Genomic DNA, 10,529 nt, shown 5'->3' on the forward strand with positions numbered 1-10,529 from the left:
GTTAGGGGCACTGACCCCTGTGGAGTCAGAAATCTGAGTATAAGTTCTGACTCCCCCAAAACTTAACTACGGTTGATAGGAAGCCTTACTGGTAACATAAAAAGTCAATTAACATATATATTGTATGTTAGATGCATTATATGATGCATTCTCGCAATAAAGTAAGCTAGAGAAAAGAAAATTTTATTAAGAAAATCATAAGGAAAGTACATTTATTGTACTGTACTGTAAAAAAAAAATCCACCGACCTGCACAATTCAAATCGTGTTGTTCAAGAGTCAACTGTATATTGTAATTCAATCAAAATATTCCAAAGTTCATTTCCTTTCATTGATCCAGTATTACCGATGAGGTCCCACTGAAGAAAGAAACTATATTAAAGGTAAAAACAGACAGAGTGCAGGCATTTTTCACTCTGAGGAAGTTTAGCTCCTGGGAGCCACCTTTAAGTGTCAAGAACCCCTCATTTGCAGCCTCCCCACTCATCTCCTCCACAATGTCTTGGGTCTTCTTTTCCACATTTCTCATTCTGGAATATTGGAATAATTCAGTGGAATCAGAATATTTCAGATGGCCACCTGGTCTTTTCCTGACCATACCAAATATTATGCCATTCCCTTTATTCCTTCCTTCCAATTTATGCAACCACAAAAATAATGAAATCAAAGTTCTATTTCACTTACTAGCTCACAAAACAGTTGAATCAGCTCCATACATCTTGCCTTCTTTCCATAACACCTTTAGGAATTATTTTAAAACTAGGGGAGTGCTAGGGAATATTCCTACCTTCTGTGGACTGATTCTTATTTCAGAAAAAAAATAAATAAATAAGTTACTACAAACATGACTGGTGGGTGAGATAACAGAATCAAGATATAGCATCTCATGTACACTTTGGAATTAATTTTACCATTTTATAAAACACAATTAGATATCGCTTTCCACCTGCACCTCCTGGAATTCCTGGAGCAGTGTACCAGCAGCACTTAATTATTACCAACCTATGTATCAGCAGCTTTGGTATTTATTTTTTCTCTGCTCAACTTCAGGAACCTGACTGAAAAACAATGGGTCCAGCCTCTCTCCTGGCCACTGAAAGCAAGAGGATGCTCACCATCCACCATTCACATCAGCTTGATGATTGCTCCCTCTTCCCTTGACTTTGGGCATTTTAAGATGCTTTGTTAGAGAAAAGACATAAAACCTATGCTTTAAGTGTTGAAATGTTGAGATAAGAATCCTGCTCAATTTGTGTTAACTCACAAAGCACATTGTATGCAGCTCAGAGGCACATCTGGGTCAGAGACTGCATTTATAATGATCAGTTCTTCATTGTTGGTCTTCACTTCTTCCCCAGTGACCTCAGCTCACAAGTGAACTTAATAATTGTCTTACGTGTTTTAAGTAGATCAGAGTCTAAGCAGATCTTTGTCTTAAGACTGTTCTATCTTGGGGCGCCTGGGTGACTCAGTTGGTTAAGCGACTGCTTTCGGCTCAGGTCATGATCCTGGAGTCCTGGGATTGAGTCCCACGTTGGGCTCCCTGCTCAGCAGGGAGTCCGCTTCTCCCTTTGACCCTACCACCTCTTGGGCTCGCTCTCTCAAATAAATAAATAAAATCTTTAAAAAAAAAAAAAAAGACTGTTCTATCTTTTTCACAGTTACATCGTGAGGATCAGTTTCCAGAAGATAATGTTAAGTTTGGAGAATAGTTATGATGTCACAGGTGAAATGTTCTGGCCTAAAGGTCCTTTAGGCTATAATTTAAAGACAGTAACCAAAGCAGCGTGGAGTTCTCCTAGTTTTCCAAGGTCAAGGCATATGAGGTGAGGAACAGAAAGGTCTGGCTGGATGTCACACACAGTTAGAAAAGGGAAGTTTACCTGAAGTCTTTGGCCTGGAAGTCAATGGCATCCATGGTAAAGATTAAGATTATTACCCAGGGTCAACTTCTTGGACATGCAACTGTGTACTCTCACAGGCCCAGGTTCAGAAGTGCCCCCACGCTTGGTTTCCTGCTCTGCAGTCACCATCTTAAAATTCTTGCTAATTTCTGAATAACGATTCGGCATTTTCATTTTGCACTGGGCCTTATTTACAAATTATTTTGCAAATAATTTTACAAATTATTCAGCCAGTCCTGTTGTCACTTTTTCTTCTTTGTGTATATCGTGAGGCAAGAAAAAAGAAAAGGAAGAGTCAGTTGAAGTCAAAGTGGTTGCTAATAAATTTTGGCTGTGGGACTTCTGGATTTCTTCTCTCCATCTCCATCTCTTTGCCCAACTAAGCCATTCAGGACATTTTTAAAATTATGCTATCTGATGTCTCAATTCCCATCTGCTCTGATCTCAAATAAGAAGCTGAATAATAGTAAAATATATACCCATACCTTTTTTCCTTGCTTTTTGGAAAGATCCATTTTAGGGAAAGGAACCATAGGGGAGGAATATGCTATAGCAGGGTGTCCTTGGAGGCAGATTGGGAAAGAGAAAATAAAAGAAGTGAAAGTCACTCTCTAGGAAGAAATGAAAAGAGATCTTTGACACTCCAGAAGATGTAAAAGCAAAAATAAGATGACATTTTCAGAAAATGATCCAGTTCCCCTCCTCCTGGTAGAATCAGCCCAGTTCCATGATACAGAATCATGACAAGGGGAACACTGGATTACAAAGCCCACACAGCATCTCAGAAGGTAGTCAAGACTATAACCTGAATGAATAAGAGGTTTATTTTTTGTCAACACGGAAAGGAGATAGCTAATTTAGCAAATGCAGTTCTGTTTTTTTCTAAGACTTAGCATTTGCCACATGCAAGGGTGAGCCTAGGAGAGAGAAAGAAGGAGCTAATGACTCCTGGGAAGAGGATTCAGAGTATATGTTAATGTAGGGTTTCGAAGTCTTCCCCTCTGCCTTTCTAGGTTCTTTGGCGGTCTAATAATTAAACTGATAGAAATCAGATTAACAGGAGAAAAAGAAACAAAAGTGATTTACATGTATCCATAGGAGAGACCCAGAAAAGCTGACTTACTCTCCAAAATGCCTGAAGTCAACATTTTAAATACCAAAAAGCTAAATATGAATAGCTAAAGACAAAAGAAGATGCTGGGGTAGAGAGGGAGTTATTGGGGGGTTAATAAATAACAAGTATATGGTTGTTATGCAGAGTTAAGTCCTTGTCTTCTCCATTGATAAGAGATTCTGGAGATTTAGGGTCATCCCCCTAAATCTTTCTCTGTACAGTGAGGGAGACACCCTTTCAAATGGAGATTTCCTCTATACATGTTAATGGCTTTCACAAAAGGGTAACTTTTCTCCTTGGTTTTCTTAGAGCTTCTCCTGTGTTTGCAGTTTCTCAAATAATAATAATAATAATAATGATGATGATGATGATAATAATCAGCCTAATACTTACACCAGAGAGACATATTTTGAAGTGGCAAGTTCTGCTCCCTTACACTGAATACACATAGAGGGTGGTGAAGGGAGATGGAAGTCACATCTGCTGGGGAGGATGGAGAAAGTTAGGAGGATAAATACAGAAGCAAGCGAGGCCCAGTGTCTGGGTGCTGGGAAAGGAATGGCACTCCTGTATCGGCAGGTGATGTGAATGAGTTCCATAGTCTCAGGTGATCCAGGAACTCTCATGACTTCCATTTGCACACTAAAGTTTGATATATGCTATATAGTATTTTTTCTTAATTAAACTTTATAGCAAAACACTTGTCTTTTATTTCAGATATCCCCAGGAGTGCTGGAAAAGGGAAATGTACCACTAGGAATTATTCCATAAAAGTAATTACCTGAAGGAATTCATGAAACAAGTGTACTGATACTGAAACAAATGTAACATGCAATTAGTCATATTTGAAAAATCTTAATGCAAACAAAATATTTGTATTCTCTGAGGATGGTATTGGCTCTAAAAAGGAAGTTATTTCCATGTTGAAATGACTGTAGAGCCTACAAAAGCAGAAAAAGCAGCAGACTGGGAATATTGATTCTGCATATAATTCCACTTCTGCTACAACCTAACTATTGGACATTGGCCAGTCATTACCTGTGTGACCTTCATAGGTTGAAAAAGGAAATGTTTAGAGCAGTGGGATATCAAACCCAGCAACATCAGCATCACTGGGAACTTAGAAATGCAAATTCCCAAGCCCTAGCCAAAGACCTATGGAGTCAGAAACTCTGGGGCCTAGCAACCTGTGTTTTAACAAGACTTCCAAGTCATTCTGATACATGCTGAAAATTGAAACCTACTGAATTAGATGAACTCCACCTTTCCTGACAGCTCAAAAATTCTACAGCACTGACTTCATTGTCAACACCATCAATAATATATACCAAGAGCTTACTCTGACCCCACCCTGCCTCAGGCACTTTATGTATACTAATCTATCTAATTATCACAATACTCCAGGAAGTAAATTATTACCACTTGGCCAATGAGCTATGAAAAGGTCTGGTAGTTGTGGTAAAAATCACCACCCAGATACTTCTTCAAGGAAGGACTGTTCCTGCATCTACCAGCAACTTCAAGGTTTTCCTCAGCTCAGAGAGCCCTTTGTCCAAGGACACATTCTTTCCAGGGAAGCGCAACAAATCACGAAAGGGTTTAAAGGCCTGACTCCACCCTGGGGCAACTCTGACAGGTATATATGTTCCAGAATTCCCCATGGTTGGTGGAGTCTTTGTCAGGCCTACATCACAGCTCAACTTCTCTCTGCCCAGTTCTGTTTGCTTTCCCTTCCTTTCACATATATTGACTCCTAAATATCCTGCACACCAAACTTCTCAGCACCTGCTTTGGAAAAACCCATTTTACAACAGTAGCTGAAGACAAGCTAGAGGCCAGGAATTGGTAGAGCCTGAATTCAAATCCAGACGGTTGGACTCTAAGCCTTAGGCTCTTAAGTATTAATTCATCACCCACTTGGACTTGTAAATTAGTGGTTCAAGCATGTGAACAGGTGACCTTAGAAATAATTTAATTTTACAAATGAGGAAACTAAGGCTAGATTGCACGTTTGTCCCTAGCTGGTAGTGAGCAAGCACTGACTTGATCTGAGATGTTCCAACTCCCAGTGTTCTTTTTCCTGTTACATCCCACCTTAAGAAAAATATTCACAAATTATAATACCAGTGAGATAAGATTGTTAGGTAAATTGTAACTGTACTGGGGAACACGAGCCACAAAGCCTAGGAGACCTAACAGCTGATAACACAGAAATACCAAGGATCGTATGAGACAACTATTAACAATTATAAGCCAGTAAAGTGGATAGCCTAGAAGAAATGCATAAATTGTTAGAAACACACAACCTAGCAAGCTTAGATCCTGAAGAAATAAAAGATCTGAAGTGACCAATAATAAGTAATGAGACTGAGTCAGTAATCAAAAACCTTCCAACAAAGAAAAGACAGATGGCTTCACTAATGAATTCTACCAAACATTTAAAGGACTAACACTAATCCTTCTCAAACTCTTCCAAAAAATAGGAGGAAACACTGCCAAACTCATTATTTGAGGCCAACATTACCCTGACACTAAACCCAGATAAAGATCCCACAAGAAAAAAAAAACACAACAACAACAACTATGGGTCAATATCACTGATGAATATAGATGTAAAAAACAACAACAAAATATTAGCAAACTCATCCCAACAGCATATTAAAAGGATCATACACCACAGCCAAGTACGGTTAATCTCTAGGTTGCAAAGAAATTAATTAATGTTATTCACCACCCAACAAAGTGAAGGATAAAGGTCACATAATCATCTCAATTGATGCTGAAAAAGCATTTGACAAAATTCAACACCCTTTTGGGGTGCCTGGGTGGCTCAGTCAGTTAAGCATATGACTCCTGATTTTGACTCAGGTCATGATCTCAGGGTTGCAAGATTGAGCCCCATGTCGAGCTCCATGCTGGGCGTGGAGCCTGTTTAAGATTCTCTCTCTCTCTCTCAAACTCTACCCCTCCCCCACTGTCTCTTTCTTAAAAAAAAAAAAATTCAACACCTTTTCATGATAAACATTTTTAAACTAGGTACAGAAGGAATTTATATCAACATACAAAGATCATATATGACTCGTCCACAGCTACCATTAAAAACTGAAATCTTTTTCCTGAATTCAGGCTGCTATAACAAATCCTTTGGTGGCCTAAACAACAGAAATTTATTTTTCACAGTTCTGGATATGGGAAGTCTAACATCAAGATGCCAACTGATTTGATTCCTGGTAAGGGCCTTCTTCCTGGTTTGTAGACAGCTGCCTTCTTGCTATATCTTCACATTGTAGAGAGAGAGAGAGATCATCTCTCTTCTTATAAGGACACTAATCCCATAAATGAGGGTTCTACCCTCATGACCTAATTCTTCCCAAAGGCCCTACTTCCAAATAACATCACATTGGGGGTTAGGGTTTCAACATATGAATTTTGAAAAACACAAAAAGTCCATAGCACTTTTCCTCTAAGGTCAGGAACAAGACAAGATGCCCATTCTTACCACTTCTATTCAACATAGTACCAGAAAAACAACTAGGCAAGAAAAAGGAATAAAACGCATTCAAATCAGAAAGGGAAAAGTAAAATTATCTTGCAGATAACAGGACCTTACATGTTGATAACACTAAAGATTCAAAAAAAAAAAAAAATTCTCAGAACTAATAAATTCAGCTAAGTTTCAGGATATAAAATCAACAGACAAAAAAATAATCTATTCACTAACGACAAACGATCCAAAAAGGAAATTAAGAAAACAATTCCATTTACAATAGCATCAAAAAGAATAAAATACTTAGGAATAAACTTAACCAAAGAGATGAAAGATATGTATACTGAAAACTACAAAACACTGATGAAAGAAATTTAAGATACAAATAAATGGAAAGACATTATGTGTTCATGTATTGAAAAGACTTAATAATGTTAAAATGTCCATACTACCCAAAGACAACTACAAATTCAAATCTGTATCATGCTCTCTCTCTCTCTCTCAAAAATAATAGTATATGTAATGGAATATTATTCAGTCTTTAAAAAAAAAGAAGTCCTTCCATATGTGGCAACATGAGTGAACCTCGAGGACATTTTGATAAACTAAATAAGCCAATCACAAAAAGACAAACAGGTTATGATTCCACTTATATGAGGTACTTAAAATAGGCAAACTCATAAATCAAAGAGTGGAATAGTGATGACTAGGGGCTGGAGGGAAGGGAGAAGTGGGGAGTTGTTTTCAATGGGTATACAATTTCAGTTACTTAAATGTATAAGTTCTAGAGATATGCTATACAACACAGAGCCTACAGTTACCAATACTATATTGTACACTTAAATACTTTGCTAAAAGGGTAGATCTCATGTTATGTGTTCTTACTACCAAAACCAAAACAAAACAAAACAAAGGGGCAGAAGGAAACTTTTGGAAGATGCTTGTTATATTTATTACCTTGATTGTGGTGGTAGTTTCATGGGTATTTACATATGTCAAAACTCATCAAATTGTACACATTAAATATGTGTAGTGTTTTATATACCAATTATACTTTAATAGAGCTGTAAAAAAGAAAAAAAAAACTGGAGTGTGATTTCTGGTTACACATGAAACAAAGAAATAAAAATTTTTAAAGCAAGTAACTATCACCAAAAAAGAACCATCCCTGGAAAGAAAGACCTAAAACTGTTATAACCAGGGTTAAGTGTTTTAGTGCAATGATGCTCAATATTGACTGCTCAATGGAATTACTAAAAATTCTCATTTAATTGGTACAGGGTATGATCTGGGCATTGGGATTTTTTTTAAGCTCCCCAGGTGACTCTAATATTCAGTGAAGACTGAACACTACTGCTTCAGGGTAAACTCAATTCTCATAACATAGCAAACAGTTCCTTATAGAAGAAAGCACTCCTGTGTGGTAAATTTGGAAGGACCCTTAAATATTTCATTTTATGAGGTGAGGTACCTGATAGATTTAATAGCATAGAAGGGATTTGCCCCAATAGTGATGAGATACAAAAATAAAAGTGCATTTCTATTGTAAAGCAGTAGAGTGGGGACACAAATTTCACCTACTTCCCTCCCTCTTCCCCTCTCCAAATTCAGCCTTGTATGGATCAGAACCATCAAAGCCACTATTGGCCAGCCCAAGAATGATAGAAATATTCTAGGCAGATGACTCAATCCTAATAGTAAAAACAGATAACTTTATAGAACTTTATACGTCACATAGGATTGCAAAGACATTATCACATTTAATAGCAGACCTATCTCCTGGTGTACCCTTCAGGCATATACCCAAAGTAAGTAACAAACTAAAATATTTGTGTTCCCAGTATTCATTCAACAGCTTTTATCCAACAAGTATTTATTGAATGTCAGCTATGTACAAAGTACTAGAGGACACTCAATAGGAGAGGATAGAAATATGAATTAAATACTGATCCTTAAAGACGTTTACATTCTTATAGAGAACATAAGACAAATGTGTAACTATGCCACAAAATATGGCATAAACATAGAGAAAATGCAATGAAAATTCAGATTAGAGAAACTACATCTGGATGGACAGATGATAAGTTCAGGCTTGGTGGAAGACAGGAGGAAACAAACCAAAAAGACAGTCGGATGGGGATCAGCTCTCCAAAATCACTCAGTGTGCTGATCGTTGTAAAGGAGAAGGATTTGGACATGAGAAGGACAATAAAGAGTAGATAGAATGGGGCGGACCAGGAATTCCTGACACAGGGAATCAACGAGAAACCATATTTTAGAATAATGTGATACAGGACATGCATGACAGAGAACCATTTTTGCTTGGCAAGGCTAGAGCAAAGAATGTTTAAAAGGGACTAAGAGAAAACAGAGAAAAGTTTTAAGATCAGACCCTGAAGAACAAACATACCCGGCTAAGGAGTCGGGGCATTAAACCACGTCCACATTTTCCAGCAAGGTACTGATATGGCCAGAGCTCTGCTTCAAGAAGTTCATAATGGCAGCAAAAAAGGGAGCCCAAGCAGAAGGTTACTACAAATATAACGAAGGCCTAACACACAATTAACAATATGCACATTTATTCTGTCAAGAAACCAGACTGGGTGTTGGCAGTCGCCGCTGCGCCACTGTCGCTCACCAACGCCAGTACTGCCTCTAGCTCGCCGAGCTCCAGCCAGAGGAGAAGGGGGGTAAGTGAGGAGGTTTCTGTACCATGGCTCCTACAAAGCGGACTGCCCTCAAGTCTACCGGTGATCAAAGCACCGAGGAAGAACTGGCTACGAAAGCCGCTCGCAAGAGTGCGCCCTCTACTGGAGGGGTGAAGAAACCTCGGCGTTACAGGCCTAGGACTGTGGCACTCCATGCAATCAGACGTTATCAGAAGTCCACTGAACTTCTGATCCGCAAACTTCCTTTCCAGCGTCTGGTGCGAGAAATTGTTCAGGACTTCAAAACAGATCTGCGCTTCCAGAGTGCAGCTTTTGGTTGGTGCTTTGCAGGAAGGAAGCGAGGCCTATCTTGTGGGCTTCTTTGAAGACACCAACCTTTTGTGTGCTATCCACGCCAAATGTGTCACAATTATGCCAGAAGACATCCAGCTAGCGCGCTGCATACGTGAAGAACGTGCTTAAGAATCCACTATACTGGAAAACATTTCATTCTTTAAAAAAGAAAAAAAAATTCTCTTCTTCCTGTTATTGGTAGTTCTGAACGTTAGAGATTTTTTTCCCATGGGGTCAAAAGGTACCTAAATATATGATTGCAAGTGGAAAATTAGGGGACAGAATTCAGGTATTGGCAGGTTTTCAATTGCCAATTTGTGTGTGAATTTTTAATATAAATGCGGGAATATAAAGCATTAATGCCAGTCAAAACGTTTCAGTGAACACATTTCAGCAGTTCAGATTGAGGAAGACACAAAGAAATGGAAAAATGTTCCATGCTCATGGATTAGAAGAACAAATATTGTGAAAAATGTCAGTGCTACCAAGAGCAATCTACACATTTAATGCAATCCCTATCAAAATACCATGAACTTTTTTCAAAGAAATGGAACAAATAATCCTAAAATTTGTACGGAACCAGAAAAGATCCTGAATAGCCAGAGGAATGTTGAAAAAGAAAAGCAGAGCTGGCGGCATCACAATTCCGGACTTCCAGCTCTATTACAAAGCTGTCATTATCAAGACAGTATGGTACTGGCACAAAAACAGACACATAGATCAATGGAACAGAATAGAGAGCCCAGAAATGGACCCTCAACTCTGTGGTCAACTAATCTTCGACAAAGCAGGAAAGAATGTCCAATGGAAAATAGTCTCTTCAACAAATGGTGTTGGGAAAATTGGACAGCCACATGCAGAAGAATGAAACTGGACCATTTCCTTACACCACACACAAAAATTGACTCCAAATGGTTGAAAGACCTCAATGTGAGACAGGAGTCCATCAGAATCCTAAAGGAGAACACAGGCAGCAACCTCTTCGACCTCAGCCACAACAACTTCTTCCTAGAAACATTGTCA

The 10,529-nt window shown here is 38.5% G+C and overlaps 1 pseudogene; it reads left to right on the plus strand.

Moving 5' to 3' along the window:
* Positions 1–9,217: 9,217 nt before the first annotated feature.
* LOC114210147 (histone H3.3A-like) lies at positions 9,218–9,635 on the plus strand (annotated as a pseudogene).
* Positions 9,636–10,529: the final 894 nt, after the last annotated feature.

Source organism: Eumetopias jubatus, unplaced genomic scaffold, assembly GCF_037043125.1.
Source record: "Eumetopias jubatus isolate StellerSeaLion01/CBP00866 unplaced genomic scaffold, mEumJub1_p1.0 scaffold_2, whole genome shotgun sequence".
NCBI lineage: Eukaryota > Metazoa > Chordata > Mammalia > Carnivora > Otariidae > Eumetopias > Eumetopias jubatus.